Here is an 18,214-nt window from a genome sequence, read left to right as displayed (position 1 = left end):
AGAAATGCTGAAAAACAAATAAACAAGATTAGAAATCCAGAATTTTACTCTGAAATTATTTTTGATATTTTAATAAATCCTAGGTTAATAATCCATCTCTTTTTTTTTAATATGGAGCGTTTCACGAATTTGCGTGTCATCCTTCTGCAGGAGCCATTCTAATCTTCTCTGTATTGTTCTGATTTTAGTAGTTGAAGTGAGCACAATAATCATCTTTTTAAATAAATTTATTGAGATACAGTTCACATACAATAAAATTCATCAGTTTCAACTGTTCTTTATAGTCATGCAGGTATGCAACCAATACCACCATCTAATTTTTGAACATTTTTATGATCCTACAAAGAATCCCACACCCATTAGCAGTCACTACCCATGCCTTTCCTTCCCCACTCCCAGTCCTTAGACAGCTGTGAATCTATTTTCTGTTTTTGAATTTGCCTGTTCTGGACATTTCACATAAATGGAATCATACAGTACATGTCTTTTTGTTTTGTGACTGGCTTCTTTCACTCAGTATAGTAATTTTCAAGGTTCATCTGTGTTGTAGTGTTTATCAGTACTTCATCCCTTTTCATTGGCTGGATGTTATCTTTTGTATTGAGTATATCATATTTTGTTTGCCCATTCATCTGATAGACACTTAGATTGTTTCCAGGTTTTAGCTATCATGAATAATGCAGTTATGAGCATGCATATACAGATTTTTTTCATGGACATGTTTTCATTTCTTTTCTATTTATACCTTAGGGGTTAGAATTTCTGGGTTATATGGTAATTATCTATTTAACTTTTAAGGAACTCCCAAACTGTTCTCTTTAGCGGTTGTACCATTTTACCCTTCCACCAGCAGTATATGAGACAGGTGAATAGTCCTCTTAAAACTACTTTTGCATTCTCCAAAGAGTAATTGTTACACATTAGGTTTATCTTTATGATGATTATTTTAAATAATGGGAGAAATGGCAATTTATTTTAACCTCAGTTTCATTTTAAGACAATTTGTGGTTCTATGTAGAATGTATCCTTTTTATTTTTTATGGCCTTATTGAGGTATAGTTTACATACTACACAATTCACCCATTCTAAGCATTCAGTATGATGATTTTGAGTCAGTTTGTTTAGATGTGCAACCATCACCACAGTCCAGCTGTAGAACATTTGTTGCAGTCAATTTCTGTTCCCTTCTGCTGTCCCAGGAGACGACCTGCTTTCTGTCTATATAATTTTGACTTTTCTAGACATTTTACATATAAACAAAATCATAAAAATATGTCTTTTATATCTAGCTTCCTTCACTAGCATTATGTTTCTTAGGTTTATCCTTATTGCATGAATTATTAATTTTTATTTATTTTATTTTGGTTACTACTTTAAGCTTATCCCTTTACCAGTTGATAGATATTTGGATTGTTTACAGTTTTTGGCTATTATGATTGATGCTGCTATAAACATTTGCACACAAATGACCCATGTTTTCATTCCTCTTGGTTAGATACCAGGAATGAAATTGTTGGGTCATGTGATTAAATATATGAGTATGCTGTTAAGAAACTGCCAAGCTGTTTTCCAAAGTGGCTGTGGCATTTTATAGTCCTATCAACAATGTATAAGGGTTTCAATTTCTCTCTATCCTGCCAAACTTTGGATTTTTTAGTTTTTTTAAAGTTATAGGTAGTCTAGTGAGTTGTATAGTGGAATCTCATTGTGGTTTTATTTGGATTTCTCTATTAGGGATAGATGGTGAGCATCTTTTTGTATGTTTACTAAATAATCATGTATCTTTGGTGAAATGTCTTCAGATCTTTAGCCTGTTAAAAAAATTATTTTATCTTCTTATTCTTTAGGTCTCAGGGTTTTAATATGTTAGATACTATTTCTTTATCATGTATATGATTTGTAAATATTTTCTTCTATTCTGGGGCTTGTCTTTTATCTAAGTTATGACTTGAAGAATTTGATGAAGTCCAATTTTTCCGTTTTTTGGTTTTTTAATGGATTGCTCCTTTATTGTCCTATTTAAGAATTCTTTACCTAATCTAGGGTCACAAGATTTTTTCCTATGCCTCGTAGAAGTTTTGAAGTTTTAGTTTTATAATTCCAGCTATGATTGATTTTAAGTTTTTTTTTGTAAATTCTGAAACATTTATACTTATTTATTTTTGCATGTGATTATTGACATGTTCCAGCATCATATGTTAAAAAGACCATTCCTTCCCCATTGAATTGCAGTGGCACAGTTGTTGAAATTCAGATGACCATGAATGTGAGAGTTGTTCTGGGTTCATCCTATTTCATTATCTGTGTGTCTGTCTTTTTGCCAATATCACACTGTGTTGATTATTGTAGCTTTACAGTAAGGATAGAAGTTAGGTAGTTAAGTCCTAAAGCTTTAATCTTCTTTTTCAGAATTGTTTTGGATATTCTAAATCCTTATTTAGATTTCATATATATCTTAGAATTAATTCCTACCAAAAAAAAAAAAAAAAAGTATACTGGGACTGATAGATCAGTTTGGGGAGATTTGCCATCGTTTTTTTTTTTTCTAAGAATGTTTTATTTTTTTTTAATTTTAATTCCAGAATAGTTAACATACAGTGTTATATTAGTTTCAAGTGTACAATGTAGTGATTCAGCAATTCCATATATCACCTAGTACTCCTCACAAGTGTACTCCTTAATCCTATCACCTATGTCACCCATCCCCCAACCCACCTGCCTTCTGGTAACCATCAGTTTGCTCTCAATAAAAAGTCTGTTTTTTGTCTCCCCCCCCCTCTCTTTTTTGTCACTCACTTGATTGTTTTGTTTCTTAAATTCCACATATGAGTGAGAGCATATAGTATTTGTCTTTCTCTAACTTATTTCACTTACCATTGAACTCTCTGGCTCCACCCATGCCATTGCAAATGACAAGATATCAATTTTTTTTATGCCTGAATAATATTCCATTATCTATATCTCTCCCATATCTTTTTTATCCATCTGCCAGTCAGTGGACACTCAGGCTGCTTCCATAATTTGGCTATTATAAATAATGCTGCCATAAACATAGGGGTGCATGTATCCCTTTGATTTAGTGCCTTGTATTTTGGGGGGTAAATACCCACTAGTGCAATTACTGGATAGTAGGGTAGTTTTATTTTTAACTTTTTGAGAAACCATTTTCCACAGTGGCTGTACCAGTTTGCATTCCCACCAACAGAGCAGGAGTGTTCTTTTTCTCCACATCCTCATGAACACCAATTGTTTTTTGTGTTGTTGATTTTAGCCATTCTGATAAACGTGAGGTGATATCTCATTGTAGTTTGGATTTGCATTTTCCTGATGATAAGTGATGTTGAGCATCTTTTCATGTATGTGTTGGCCATCAGGAGGTCTTCTTTGGGGAAATGTCTGTTCATTTCTTCTGTTCATTTTTTAACTGGATTATTTGGTTTCTGAATGTTCATTTGTATAATTGCCATTTTAACAACATTGGTTCTTTTAGATATGTGAACATGGAATGCATATTTATTTAGATTTTCTGTAATTTCTCTAAACAGTGTTTTGTAGTTTTTCAGTGCATAGGATTTGGACTTCTTTTGTTAAATTGACTTTTTTTTTTTTTTTTTTTTTTTTAGAGAGAGCAAGCAGGGTGGGGATAGTGCATAGGACCAGAGAGAGAGGGAGAGAGAGAATCTTAAGCAGTTTTCACACCCAGCACAGGAGCCCTATGTGGAGCTTGATATCATGACCCTGAGATCATGACCTGAACTAAAATCAAACTAGAGTCAAACATTTAACGGCTGAGCCACCCAGGCACCCCTATTAAATTTATGCTTAAGTCTCTTACTCTTTTAGTTGCTATTGTAAGTGGAATTTTTAAAATTTCATTTTGGGGTTATTTCTAGTATATAGAAATGCAATTAATTTTTACATTTGAGCTTATATCCTGCAACCTTTCTAAACTTTCTTAGTAGCTTTTTTGTAGCCTTCTTAGAATTACCTACATACAAGATGATGTTGCCTGCGAATAGAGTTTTAACTTTCTCTTTTCCAATCTATGTGTCTTTATATTTCTGGCCTGATTGCACTGAGTGAACTCTCTGGTACAGTGTTGAATAGTGATGTCTAAAGGAGACATCTTGCCTTTTTACCAGCATTATAGGGCAGAGCATTCAGTCTTTTACCATTAAGTATGATGCTAGTTGTATATGCTTGTCTCAGAAAGGAATGGTTGTCTTCACCCTGAAACAATTGATTAATGTAATATACCTTATTAATAGAATGAAGGACTAGAACCTCATAAATATCTCAGTAGATGCAGATAAAAGAAAATCAAGGAAACAGAAAACAAAATAAAGAGTTCAAACAAAGGAAGAGGTAGAGGGGAAGCTACTTTACAAAAAGTGATGAGAAGCTTCTCTGAGGAAATGACACTAAAACTGATATTTAAACAACCTGAAAGTCCTAATCAGGCAAAGAATACAGTGAGAAGTAGTCCAGCATTTGGGATTGTGCTTTTCTTGTTCACTTTGTAATTCCAACACCTAGCACAGTGCCTAACCTCTAAGCTTTGTTCAGCTTAACACATAAATAGTTGAGTGTCTTGCTTCCTTAGAATCACATTCATTTTATTGTATCTGTCATTAAATATTATTTGAAATTATATATTTTGATGATTGCATAATATTCCATAGAAATATTGCATTACTTATAATTATAATAGTCATTTAAACACTTTCTTATTCATAGAAATGCTTCCTGTCTTCATGATCCAAAACATCTGGCAAATTCAGTTCCACTGACTTGGATTTAAGACTAATTTACTCATTTATTAATATAAGACAGTGTTAAAATATTAATCTATGAGAGTAGTTTCTTTAATATTATCTTTTGCTAACTTTTATTTAAATACTCTTTTAATTTATCTTTCATGTGATCATGTCAGCTCAAAAGGGTTAAAACAATGCTTTAATAGAAACCAGCTATTAAAGCAAACTATTCTAGAATGTGGCAAAGTATCAGACATAAATTGTGGGCTCTGGATATTTTTTCTTTATTTGGAAAATATAGACTCATGAACTTCACATACCATTCATTGCCAAGTGTTGAGACCACTGTAGGTGGCTTACACTAGAGAAAAGTTATATTTGTATTCCAGAGAACTACAAAGGCCCCATCTTTGAAATAAAATATACTAGAGTTTGAATTCCACTTTAAGCTTTTACTGGTTTTATGATTTGGGGTAACTTAAACTCAGGTTCCTCATCTATAAAATGGAGTTGATAATAGTCATCTCATAGGGTTGTTTTAAAGATCATGTATATAAAGAGGTTAGTTGAGTGTCTGATAACACAGGAAGTGCCCAGAAAACAAGAGCTACCATTAATTAATTACCTTTTAAGTTTCTGGTAGTCATGGGAGTATTAGTAGGAGTGGTTAGCTATACGGATTCCTTATGCTTCAAAGCTTCACTAGTAGATGCTGACCAGCTTGTTAATAATACGCCTCCAAAGATGTTTACTGATATTTTTGTGAGGAGTTGGATCATTTTCTTCACTGAATATACTTGAAGTTGGAGACTGTTTCTTGTCTACAGGTATACACAAAAGTTTGGCCCAAAAGGTGGTATTTTAAAGTACCATTAAGTTAGATCTTTTGACATCAACTTGTAAGTCACTATTTGCAGGATTCATAAATATAGTTATGGTTACTTTCTTTTACCAGCTTTAAACTAAAAGGTGATACTTTCTGTTTTTCAAGAAGGAAAGAAATGCATCTGAAAACTAAGCAATTAGATTCTTTTTGAATGTCAGTGCTTTAGTAGGTAATGTTGACTAGGGGCAAGCTGGGGTTGCCAAGATATAGCTTCCACGGTTGGGCCCTAGGGATTTAGGAAATCCCTGAGGCCCCCAGCATATTCTAATAGGAATACTAATACAATTGCAAATACGGTTATTTTTAAATTCACATATAAATCACTGCCTTCTAGTTATAAATAATCAGAAGTGATTGTTCCCTATTCCTCTTAGAATGCCTGTCAGAATTTATAGTCAAGGCTCAATTTAAATCCAAGATTTGTAATTTTGGGACATGACACTTAGCTGGCCTTGCTCATTGTCTCTTTCCCCTCTATAAAATGGGATAATGCCTTCTCTGCTCATTTCACTGAGTTATGAAGATCAAACGAGGTCATGTCCATGAAAGCACTTTGTAAAGCACGTAGCTTACTAATTATTACTCCAGTTTATCCTGTCAGACCTGCCCTTTTCTCACTACTGTTTAGTAGGTCACTGGTAGAGGTGACATGATAGCTCAGAACTCTGTAATATGCACCACCTATGAGGAGTGTTTTACTTGTGCTAGGGAATGGACAGTTGTAGACTATTGGTATTTTCATCCCTTGTTTTATTTATTACCAAAGTAATACATGTTTATTATATAGAAACTGGGAAATATAAATCAGCAAAAAGGAAAAATAAAAATTACCTCTAAATGAAGAAATAATTGCTACATTTATTTTCATATATTTTTAAAATAAATTTGGTTAAATTGAACATAATGTTCTGCTTCCTATTTTTATCACTTATTATATGAGTTATATGGAATGCTATCCTATAATTTTTATATTTTAATAGCTACCTAGTATCCCATGTAATATACCAGAATCTATTAAACTAGTCTCAAACTTTTTATTTTGACATCTAATGGCTGTTTTCAGTTTGTTTGTTATTTTTTGAACTATTAAAAACAATGTATATAATGACATACTTATGGCTAAATACTTGTATATATCCATTTTTTTTTCTCATTAGGATAAACCTTAGACTTGGAATTGCTACATTAAGGTGCATGGAACATTTTAAGAAATTTAATTTTTTTTTGTTTTATTGAGTTATAATTGACATCTAATAAACTGCATATTTAAGGTTTACAGTTTGATCAATTTTGACATATGTATACACCCATGAACCTATCGCCACAGTTAGTATCCTTTTATAATCCTTCCTTCCTGTACATTCCTACCCCTTTATCCCCAGGTAGCCACTGAAATGTGTTCTCTCCCTGTGGAACACTTTGCATTTTCTACAGTTCTTTGCAAATGGAATTATATACTAAATATTACTTTTTGACTGGCTTCTTGCACTCAGCATAATTATTTTGAAACTCATCCATGCTGTTGCTTATATCAATTGTGCATCCTTTTTTGTTGCTGAGTAGTAAATATTCCGTTCTGTGGGTATACCATAATTCATTTACCTACTGATAGGCATTTGAGTTGTTTCCAGTTTTTGGCTATTTAAAATAAAGCCGCTTTGGAGATTGGTGTACAAGTCTGTCTATGGACATAAGGCATATAATATTTATTACATTTTTGTGCTAGAAGGTTACATAGGTAGTATTTTGTAACAGAAAAGGTTTAGTTAAAAAACTATAGCTATGTTTTTCTTCCCTTTTTTCCTTGTTAGTTTTCTTTTTTCTTTTTGGATATGTATCTTTGGGAGGGAGGGTTTAGAATTTTTAGATGTGGCTTAATTGGATTAAATTGACAGAAATTTGAAATTAACAGGTTAATAAAGCACATCCTAGCAACTATAAATCTTATTCACAGTTTGTTTGCTTGAAGCATCTACTTTTATCAAATGCATGGTCTAAAAAGCAAATGTTACATGCTTTCCTTTAATGAGGTTTTCCTAAGTCATAAAACCGTATTTCTCTGTTAAATGACTGCTTCTACATTGAACTTGAATAAGAAAAGATACTGGGAATAGCTTACAGAACTTCACAAAAGATATTCCAGAATCTGGTTTTCCTTTTCCTCAGATGCACGCTAGGCCGAAGGAGGAGCGGAGAATCTGAAGATTTCAGATGACATCAGAGCTACTTTACAACAGCCTTCCCGATTTCCTTTCTCAGAAAGTAGAGACAAACTCAGAGACAGATGGTGAGAATATTTTTCTTGACTTCTTAAGGCTCAATAATGGTGATTTTAATATATTTTAAAGAATCCTCTCTTAGTTATAAATTAGCTTGTAATTACCAGACTTACTTTTTTTGTGTTTTATCTGTCAAATTATTTCATTAGGCACAGCGTGGTTTAAAAAAAAAGTGAATAAGATACAATTTTAAAGAACTTACAGGGAAAGTATAAGTATAGATAAATAAATTTAACCAACCAGTAGAAAGAGGCTAAGTGCCATAAGAAAGACAGAAAAAATTTCCTTCTGAATTTAAAGGATGTAGATTACTTCTGGAGAGGGGGATTGGGAAGCTTGAAATCAGAAATAGTGTTTGTGTTGATGATACTTAATTTGTTTTACCAAAAACCAGAGAAAATGGACAGTTAATATAAAACCTGAAATAGCAATCTGATTTCAGATAAAAAGTTAATTATTGTTGTGAGGAAAAATAGGAGCAATATTTGGTTATTGTGGGTTTATTATAGTCTAAGTCAGTGATTTTTGAATTATATAAAATGGTTACCTCTTATAAGGCAAATAGTATATTAGCATTTCTAAGAAGTAATAAAATAATCTGACTAAATTAACACAAGTAGGTGGGCAGAACAACAGAAAGAGATGGGTGAGTGGTTAATTCTCCTTGGATTAACACTCCTGTTATCTAGTAGAGCTACAACCTAAATGAATTTGTCCTGTCTTAAGCTCTTGGACTTTGTGCTGCTTTTGCCTGGGCAGAGAAGCACTCCAAGTAAACCAGGAAAGGACATAGTGATTAATTATTGTGCTCATAATTAGTTGTGAAGAGTTCACTTTCAATTAGCTAGCTGAAAACTCTTGTTAGAAGAAAGCAGATAAGATATCCTAAAATTCATGGTGTTTTAATGGCCTCTGATGTTTCTAAAGGGGGATGGCAACTTTGAGCCAAATTTGTTCCTTATCTTAGGTATAATATGGTTGGCACGGTGATGATACAGATTCCTTTCTCTTCACTATTCTGGTTATGTTCAGAAAAGCTAGTGAATAACTTATTTAATCATTCTACTTCTTTCTTATTTTGATCATTCTGTTTATTCTTTCTTGTAATTTAAGTATGAAAATCTTTAAAACATTCTATTTGTTAAATAAAAATCACAATTACTAATAATTATTTGGTTGCTAGTCATTCTTCACATATTCACCTATTATTTTTTCCTCTAAATTGAGATTTTAAATCAACCAGACTTGTATTTCTTAAATGCTGAGTTCTTTTATTTGTGTTAATGACTGATAGTCTGAAATTTGCTTTTATAGTTGTTACTGCACCCCAATTCCCAACTTTTAATTTTGTTAAGTGAAAATTGTAATCATGCAAATTCTTGTGACCTACAAGATATAATTAGTTTGTTGTTCTTAATTTGTCAACGCCCTTGTTTTACCAAGTAAGCAACCACCACTTATGACAGTTGGATAAATAAATTATAGATAGCCAGCTGGCAAATTTACATAGCCAGTAAGTTGTCTTTGAAAAATGATCAAATTTAGATCTTTCTCTCAGATAGAAAAGATAGATTCTTTAGAATGTACAATGAATAGTTTTGAAAGCATATAAAAGTGAGCTATTCATGATTATCATCTATATATATTTAATTTTTTTTCAAGATTTAGAAATGAATATGTTAATTGTATGTTTTCTAAATTATGTTTTGAATGAGAGTTCTTGATCAAATAAATTTGGAGAAATTGTCATCATATAAAATATCTTTTAAGTAGGCATTCCATTAGCCAGCCATTGGATTCTCAGTTTCCAAAAGGAGGGCCTTATATAGATTAGTATTTGATAGAAAACACTTGAAGACTCTGAATTAATATATTCCATGAGGTCTACTATAGTTTGTCTTTCATACAGCTGCACTCCAAAAAACAGGTATGTCACTTTTTTTTAAGAGAGAGAGAGAATGGGGGAGGGACAGAGAGAGAGAGAGGGAGAATCTCAAGCCGACTCCATATCCAGCGTGGAGCCCTACTTGGGGTTCAACCTCAGGATCCTGAGATCATGACCTGAGCCAAAATCAGGAGTTGAATGCTTAATCCACTGAGCCTCTCAGACACTCTGTACATCACATTTTTAGGTAATGTCCTTCTGAATGAGAGGCCAAAGAAGGTGATTAGGAAAAAAGGAGAAGAATTTGATTAAATGAATATTGCAAGCCATATAAAGTATGAAGTGTTTATAAAACTTCTCAGTGCCTTGGGCCAGATTTCCTTTGCTCAGTTGTCAGCTCCTTTTGGAAAAAAAAAAAAGTTAGTCATCCCATATAACTAACAAAATAAAAACACAAAAAAGTGGTTTTTGGGGACTCCATATACTTTCTACGCTCTGTTTATTTCAGAGTGCAACATTTATTTATTAGTGAACTTTGGTAAATATTGATAACATAAAAATAATGACTATCTTGGGTACAATTAGATATAATTGACCATAAATCAATTTAGCTTAAACACTTTGAATATACTCATTTTCTCACTAAGTGGAGTTTTTATTATAACTCATGCATTCTCACTGGGAAGAGTTCTCTAATGTATGTTTTTTTTTCTAGTTTAATTAAATTGTTGATAAGTATTTCAACACATGTTTTAAGTGCTAAAACTTTTCCATCAGCTTACAGAAGTATCTGTATAAAGAGACAATGGCCAATGATTTTGCTGGTTCTAACAGATTGGGTCACTAGGTTGGTAAAATGAGTCTAGTCATCTACATGGAATGCCTTCCCCAAACTTTATAAAATATTTCTCAAAGTAATGTTTTTAAGAAATCACACTGTGAGGGGCACCTGGGTGGCTCAGTCAGTTAAGGATTGGCTCCTGATAATAGCTCAAGTCTTGATCTCAGGGTCATGAGTTCAAGCCCCGAAATAAAAGGAATAGCACTTTAAAAAAGTGTTTAAACTCCTACACAAGATATTCAGTTGAGAACATGGTACTGGTGAAACTGAGATCAGTCCAGAATCTAGGTGAGTTATTTTAGATGGAATTAATTCCCTAAACTAACTTAGCTTTCTCAACTGATGTTTCCCTGGCTTTGTGGACAGCCTTTGCAAGAAAATGTGGATGATGCACTCAAATGAAGCATTAATTTCCAAGATTGCTTTAACCCACTCCTTAATTTCCTTTCCCACAGCCAGCATCTTATCTCAGAATGCATTTCTCATCTTGAATGCTTGTGCTGGAAGCCTCCTTACTTACGCCTTTGTCTCCACAGCCATCACATTTTCCTAAAACTTCCAGTTTGCTTGTGTTAGTTTTCTCATAGAATAATTCAGTGATCCCAATAACATAATGACCATAGGAAAGTAACAGGCCTTCCTTAATTCTAACTCACGATTACAGTGGGAAACATTAATATAATTAACATTTTGCTGAACTTGGTGTCATTAAAGGATTGACTTTTTAAAAGTCTTTTACTTGGCACTTTAATTTTTTTTTTTAAAGATTTCATTTATTTATTAATGAGAGATACACAGAGAGAGGCAGAGACACAGGTAGAGGGAGAAGCAGGCTTCCTGCAGGGAGCCTGATGGGGAACTCAATCCCAGGACCTCAGGATCAGCCCAGAACCAAGGGCAGATGCTCAACCGCTGAACTACCCTGGTGCCCCTACTTAGTACCTTAATTGATGTAACTACCTAACATTTTGAGAGGAAAATTTACCACTATACCAAGCCACCATGTCAACTCAGGTTTTTTCTCTCCCATGAAAGATTTCATAATTCTTTTTTTTTTTTAATTTTATTTATTTATTCAAGAGAGAGAGAGAGAGAAAGGCAGAGACACAGGCAGAGGGAGAAGTAGGCTCCAAGCAGGGAGCCCGACGTGGGACATGATCCTGGGTCTCCAGGATCACGCCCTGGTCTGGAGGCGGTGCTAAACTGCTGAGCCACCCGGGCTGCCCTCCCATGAAAGATTTCAAATGAAATAACTAAAATAATTTTAAAATGTGTTGATAAGAGTGTTAATTCACTTTCGCTTCTTACCCAGACCCTGGTCATTTTCACTTAAAATAACTGTAATAAACCTGATATTCTCCTTGATTCTCTGCCATGTTTGCCCTTCAACCACATGGCCTGTGGTTTGCACATCCTAAATGAGTGTGATTCTAACAGTAGAGTTTACACATTTTATTTAGATAACCAGAATTTCCTTACTCACTCTGGATTAGAAGTATACTAGTCATTTTCAAACACCATTTATTTTCTTTTTTGTATTGACTTATAGAAATTATTGATGGGACCTGGGTGGCTCAGTCAGTTGAGCATCTGACTCTTGATTACAGCTCAGGTCATGATCTCAGGGTCCTGGGATCAAGTTCTAGGACAAGCTCCCACACTGGGCATGGAGCCTGTTTAAGATTCTCTCTTTCTCCTTCTGCCTACCTCCCTGCCTCTCCCCACCACCATGCAGGCATGTGCACTAATGCACCCTCTCTCTCTCTCTAAAAAAAAAGAAGATAGAGTATTGGTAGTACAAGCTATGCAAGCTCTAGCTTGAAGCTTTTGTCTCCAGTTGACCCTCCTCCTTCCTGCCATCTTGCATCTTGTTCTCTAAGGTTCTCCAGATATCTGTGTGAAGGACCAGTTTTTGTTTTCACTTCATATATTTTTTTAAAAATTACTTATTTTGTATTTTTAAAAAGCTGTTATCTACAACAGATTGGAAATTAAGAAAAAGGCACACAAATTACAAGTCCAAATTTCTCATCATTGAATTTAACTGATAGTAAATTACATTATCAAATTCTATAAAACTTTCTAATTACAGTTTCTGTTATTTGAACAGAATTCAAATATCTGTGATTAGAAAACTAAAGTTTCTAAAACCTACTTTGTGCTGTTGCTTTTCCCTGCTGGGACTGATGCGCTTCCTCCAGCTTGAAGAGTGCTTTTTAACTTCTGTTCGTTTGGCAAAACCTTGATTTTTGCCAGTCATGTAATGTGAATTACATGCCACCTCTGGGGTCAGGTGCCTTCACTGACAAACGTGTTCGCTGCCTGTCTACTTTCCAAGAATTTCCCCTTCGTGCTTTTTTCACTTTGTGCATGAGTTTTCCTATAGTAGTATCTCACTATGTTGTAGATTATATTTTTCCTGATGGGGTGGGGTAAGCCTACTAAGGGCCAGTTTATCACTTAGCTATCCTTCTGTCTTCAGCTCTCAACATATAGCTTCTTTATCAATAATTGTGGATTTGTTACTTCTGGTATGGTAATTGCCGAAGAGTAGAGACCATGCAAAGAATGATATTTTGTATCATTTTTAGTTTCCTAATTTTCTTTTTTAAAAGGTCATTCTTTTCTTTCCCCTACTCAAGTCTTTAAGACTTTTCTGCACAGAGAATAGTATTTGTCTGGCATAGTTAATAGTGTAAATTCTTGAAAATTAGAAAGTGGAGATTTTGTTTGAAGATTAAAAAAAAAACAAGATTGAAGTTCTTGATTCTGTTACAGTTAGACTAGCAGCAGTTCTCAAACTTTTCAGTCTCAGGACCCCTCCGGACTCTTAACTTATTGAGGACCCAGGGGAGCTTTTCTTTGTGAGGGTCATATCAACCAATATTTTATCACATTAGAAATCAAAACTGAGAAAAATGTTAAAACGCAAGAATATACAAGGCTATATTCCATTAGCCATTAACACATTAGCCATGACACGTCATGTAGCCTCTGGACATCATTGTACACTCTGAGAGAAAGAAGCAAAAAAGCAGATAACAGGTTAGTATTCTAAAAGTATTTTGACCTCATGTGCCTCCTAAATGGATCATGGAGACTCTTGGGGTCCCTGGACCATGCTTTCCGAACTTCTGCTTTATAGGAATTTACTTAACTAATTGCCAACAGAATATTCTGTATTTTTATTTCAATAATGTATCCTAGCCTTTGTGTTCGTAGGTTAGTAAATTATTGGAGTTTTTAAAAAATATTTGCAAGACTTATATTACCCACCCTTATATTAATGTCTAGACATAGAATGTGCTGGAAACTATTACCAGTGGGATGGAGGTGCTTATTCAGGGAGAAGTCATTTTATTTGTAAATACTTGGGAAGGTCATTTCTAGTTGTGCCCTGTCACTACACTGGCTTTCAATTACTAGACCTTTTTATGACTTGTGAACCTCCAAATACTTCTCCTGTGGTGCCTCTTCTTACTCCAGAGGGTTTGGAGATTTAGTCCCTCCTTAATGATCTCGAAGAGTAGAGTTTGCTTCTTCAGGGAAGTGAGAAATATTCCCTTCAAAATCTTTCTTCTCTCTTTTGTTTTGACCTTCCCCTCCACTTGCTTCAATATGATCCCTGATGCTGGCTTTCCTTTTCTGAGAGTACAGTCTGCTCTCTGGCAGATAGTTTCTTGGCCTTAGTGTCTCCTCTTCTTTTTTACTCCCTACCCTCTTACCTTGGCTGATACTCTGTTAAATTCCTTCTGAGGTCTTAGCAGGACAGTCAGTCTCTAGAGTATTTGACGACTCTCTTCAAATTGCATGGGTACTGGGTCTTCCCAGAGAGTTCTGGGATTTCATTGTGTACCTTGTCAGCCGCGTGGGAATACTAAGATGGTTGCTAGTTGAGACTTAAATCACTGACAGCTCAATATTCTTTTTTACTAATAGTCTTTTTGTTGTGTAATGGTGTCATGGTGTGAAACTGTAATTTAGGGACTTATCATTATAAGTGATACATGAGAAGCACAAAGCTGATAGAATGTTGGGACTTTTTATTTTTTAATTCTGAGTTCTAAACATAGTACATACTCAATAAATGTTTGCTGGAGTAATTTTATTCTTATTAGTGTTGATGAAACCCTTGATGTGATAGCTCCATCAACCACATTATGGTTTAAGCCAGACATCTCTCTCTTATAGCCAAGGGAAATATGTCTCCATACTATCCTGAAAAGGTACATATTGCTGCCTTACTAAGCAAAAATTCTTACCTGATACCTAATGAAGATTGTTCTTTGAAATGTACAAAATCCACATCTCCAACAGAATCTGATTTTGACTCTTACATACCTCTATCGGAGTTCTTAGTTTTCTTGAAACCGTATAAATCATGTCAGGATTTGTGATTTACAAACCTGGACTTGAGAAACAATAATCTTTTTTTTTTTTTTTACTTAATGTATTTACTATTAAAAATGCCCTTTTTAATAGCACTATATTCTATAAATTGCTTTCCAACGATTCAGACCAACCTTTATTGTTTTTTTAGTTTATCTTTTTCTTCAGGGTTCCTGCCCCCTGCCTTATTTTGACCATGTTTTCTTCTCTGCACTAATTCATCTCAAATTTCTCCCCTCCAAGCCATGAACAACTCTACAACTTCTGTTTTTGTTTTTGACATGCATTTAATCATAGCATTGCCTGTAAACCTTCCACTGCCCACCAAGATAAAGGCCAGCTCCTTGGCATGGCCTTGATTCAAAGTCCTTGGTCCCAATTGCGTTTTCAGCCTAATCTCTAGTCACATTGGACCATCCCCTTCCTGTATCACACTCCGCTCTTCTCTGCCTTTGACTATTATTTATGTAACCTAGAGTGGCGCCATTCTCTTCTCCCTGGCCAGCCTTTCCTTGTTTTTTAACCATAACTGACCACCACTTAGGACACATATACCTGTGAACTGAAAGCCTAGTTACACTCACTCTGCATTCCTAGAGTACTCTTTTTTATAGATTTCAGCCATAGCATTTAGCACAGTATATGCTCTTGACTCCTTTTGCGCAGAGACAAGAAATTCACATGTATGGTTCACTCTCATGCGTTATCTACTTACCAGGTATTACTTTACCCTTTTCTTGTCCCATTCAGGAAAGCATAGCAGAATTCAAATAAGTGGAAGTATGTTGAGTTACTCAGAGTAGTCTTGAATTTACTTAGTCTTTTTTTTTGTAAAGGGCAGAATTTGGAACCTGTGGGACCTGAATAAATTCTTACCTTTCACTGAATACTCTTTACAACTAATTATGACATACCTTACATCTGATGATGACAAACGAACATGTTATAGAAGGAGGAATACTTAAAATGCAAAATCCTAAAATCACTGTTACAAAGTTTGTTCCCTTAGACTATTGGGAGCATAGCTACTAAATTAAACTTTGAGAGCATTGCCAGGGAAGACTCACACCCTCTGCTGGCATTGATACTGTTCTCTGGATACATGCATTGGAAATACTGCACACAATAACAGTATATTACACTGACTTTTTGTAACAAGGCTGACATTGCTTTATTTTACATATGTTCATTTTCACTATGCTGATTTTTTCCTCTTGTAGCCATGTATCCATGATGTTAGGTAGAAGAAATTTATAAACATATGATGTAATTTTCTTTACCTGTTACAATTTTAGTAAGCTATATGTAATATGCATGAAGTTTGTGACTTAGCCAGCTAGAGGCTTATTCTTAAAAGAAAAAGAAATTCTAGAGATTAATGTTGATGGAAAGATTTCCTTATTTTTAATTTATGACTGTTCCGCAAACCTAACAGCTAACAAATAGAGCTTTAAGTTTTCCTATCACTGCACTAAAATATGGGCAAGAAGAAGATTCCCCCCAATTCTTTAATAAGTGCAATGGGAGGTTTAATTGTGAGGATTGGTGGCTGCCCCATCCTTTGTGATCGCTTGCTTACATAATTTGTTATGAACGAATGCTTCTAGGTAAACTCTCTCTCCAGAAAGCTGGTGATTTGTTCTGTGCTGCTTGGGAAGGGTTAAGAGGAGACAACATCCTGTCAAAGACCTTGTTTTTAATTTTGCCTCTCACACTGGCACAGATCCTGCTAAGAGCAGCCCAGATTAGTTCGGAAAACCTTTGAAGAGATTTAAGATGTCCTTCAGCCAGTTTGAAGGTTTTTGTCTTGCAAATCCAGTACAAGGGCGCCTGCAGGCATCTCGACCCTTGCTGTGCTGCGGATGCAGCTCAAGGTCACACTAACCCGCCCTGTGACATTCAACAACAACAAAAAAAATTATGCGGTGAAACTGCTTCAGCGTTTAGCCAACCAACAACTTCCTTTAGTAAGGAACTGAGGAAGAAGTCTTTTTTCCCCCCTGCTTTTTCTTTTTTGGGGGGACTCTGTGAATTTTTTGCTGTAGGAAATAATCCCGGATTTATGGTGTGTGTGATGACAAGGTCATTTCTTAATTAGAACACATGTAAAGAACAAAGCTAAATGGCTTCAAAACAGCTTTGTAGTTGATGGAGAGGATTTAAATTATTTAAAGAGATAGTCACCCATGTATGATGGAAGCTGAATTTTAAAGGCATTAACTCCTTCATTCCGGTCTCCTTGCCATTTCTTTCTCTGAATCCTTCGGTTTGACTTTAGAAGGTGGCATTCTAAACTAAAGGAAATGTGTAAGTGCCCCCCCCCTTTTTTTTTAACAGGGTGAAACATAATTTATGAATCAAATTCTTGGATAAACTTTTAATGGAGAAGTTTTCTGCCGACAGTTCTCTCATGGAAATGTTATCAAATGACTTGATTTAGGAGCTAGGAATTATGAACTTTTCCTTCTGGCAACTGTGATTTATTTATAATATGTTGGAGGGGATGAGCGAAGGGCTTTTTATTGCCTCACCTTGTCTCCCTCTTTTTTGCCCATTTGTGATTTAGAATTCTCATTGAACAGTTTATCCCTGCTTCTTTAGAAATTGTAGCGCAGATCATCCAGGTTTCTCAACTCTCAAAGAATCAGTATAGGATGGTACATGCTTTTTCCTAAGGAAAAAAAAAAGTCATGTTGGTTTAAAGTGGTCTTTAAGAAAGTTGTTTCTGATCATACATAACTTTTTAAAGGCACAGTGAAACCATGTCCACAAACACTAAGCCATATTAGATTCCCTCTCCTTTATGGGGCTCCTTTGCCTATTTTGTTCCTCTGTTGTTGCCTCCCAGTGCTAACTACCAAAGACATTCGTTGGAAAGAGTCCAGGTGAATTGGCTTTCTATGCTTGAGACTTGATGCATATCACCTCAGTAGGAGCAGAGTAACCTGAGTAACTTATAGTTGATTTTTAAAATATGTATCATACACAGAAGCACACATTGCAGTTATTTCTTTATCCACAGAATCACACCATGTAGAGAAATGTAACGTCAGCGTGATGATATTAACATCACAGTTGTCTTAGAATTCATACCCAGTTGCTTTCTTGGAGACAGTTCCCCGTGAGTGTGATTAAAGTAGCATCAGGGCAAGTACTTGATGAAGATGGATAATATTT

General features: G+C 34.8%; 1 protein-coding gene and 1 non-coding gene across 7 annotated transcripts in view; one reads left to right on the top strand and one right to left on the bottom strand.

Moving 5' to 3' along the window:
* Positions 1-18,214, top strand: part of NRIP1 (nuclear receptor interacting protein 1) — a 99,972-nt gene that overhangs the window by 40,632 nt on the left and 41,126 nt on the right. For all 6 annotated transcript variants that reach the window (XM_038581243.1, XM_038581240.1, XM_038581244.1 and 3 more), the window contains exon 3: positions 7,810-7,930. The gene's annotated coding sequence lies outside the window, so the exon portion shown is untranslated. The remainder of the gene's footprint in view (positions 1-7,809; positions 7,931-18,214) is intronic.
* LOC119867127 lies at positions 106-214 on the bottom strand. The gene has a single exon (XR_005382495.1). It is a non-coding gene; the product is annotated as a U6 spliceosomal RNA (small nuclear RNA).

Source organism: Canis lupus, chromosome 31, assembly GCF_011100685.1.
Source record: "Canis lupus familiaris isolate Mischka breed German Shepherd chromosome 31, alternate assembly UU_Cfam_GSD_1.0, whole genome shotgun sequence".
NCBI classification, from domain to species: Eukaryota; Metazoa; Chordata; class Mammalia; order Carnivora; family Canidae; genus Canis; species Canis lupus.
This window is presented reverse-complemented; position numbering and strand designations above follow the sequence as displayed.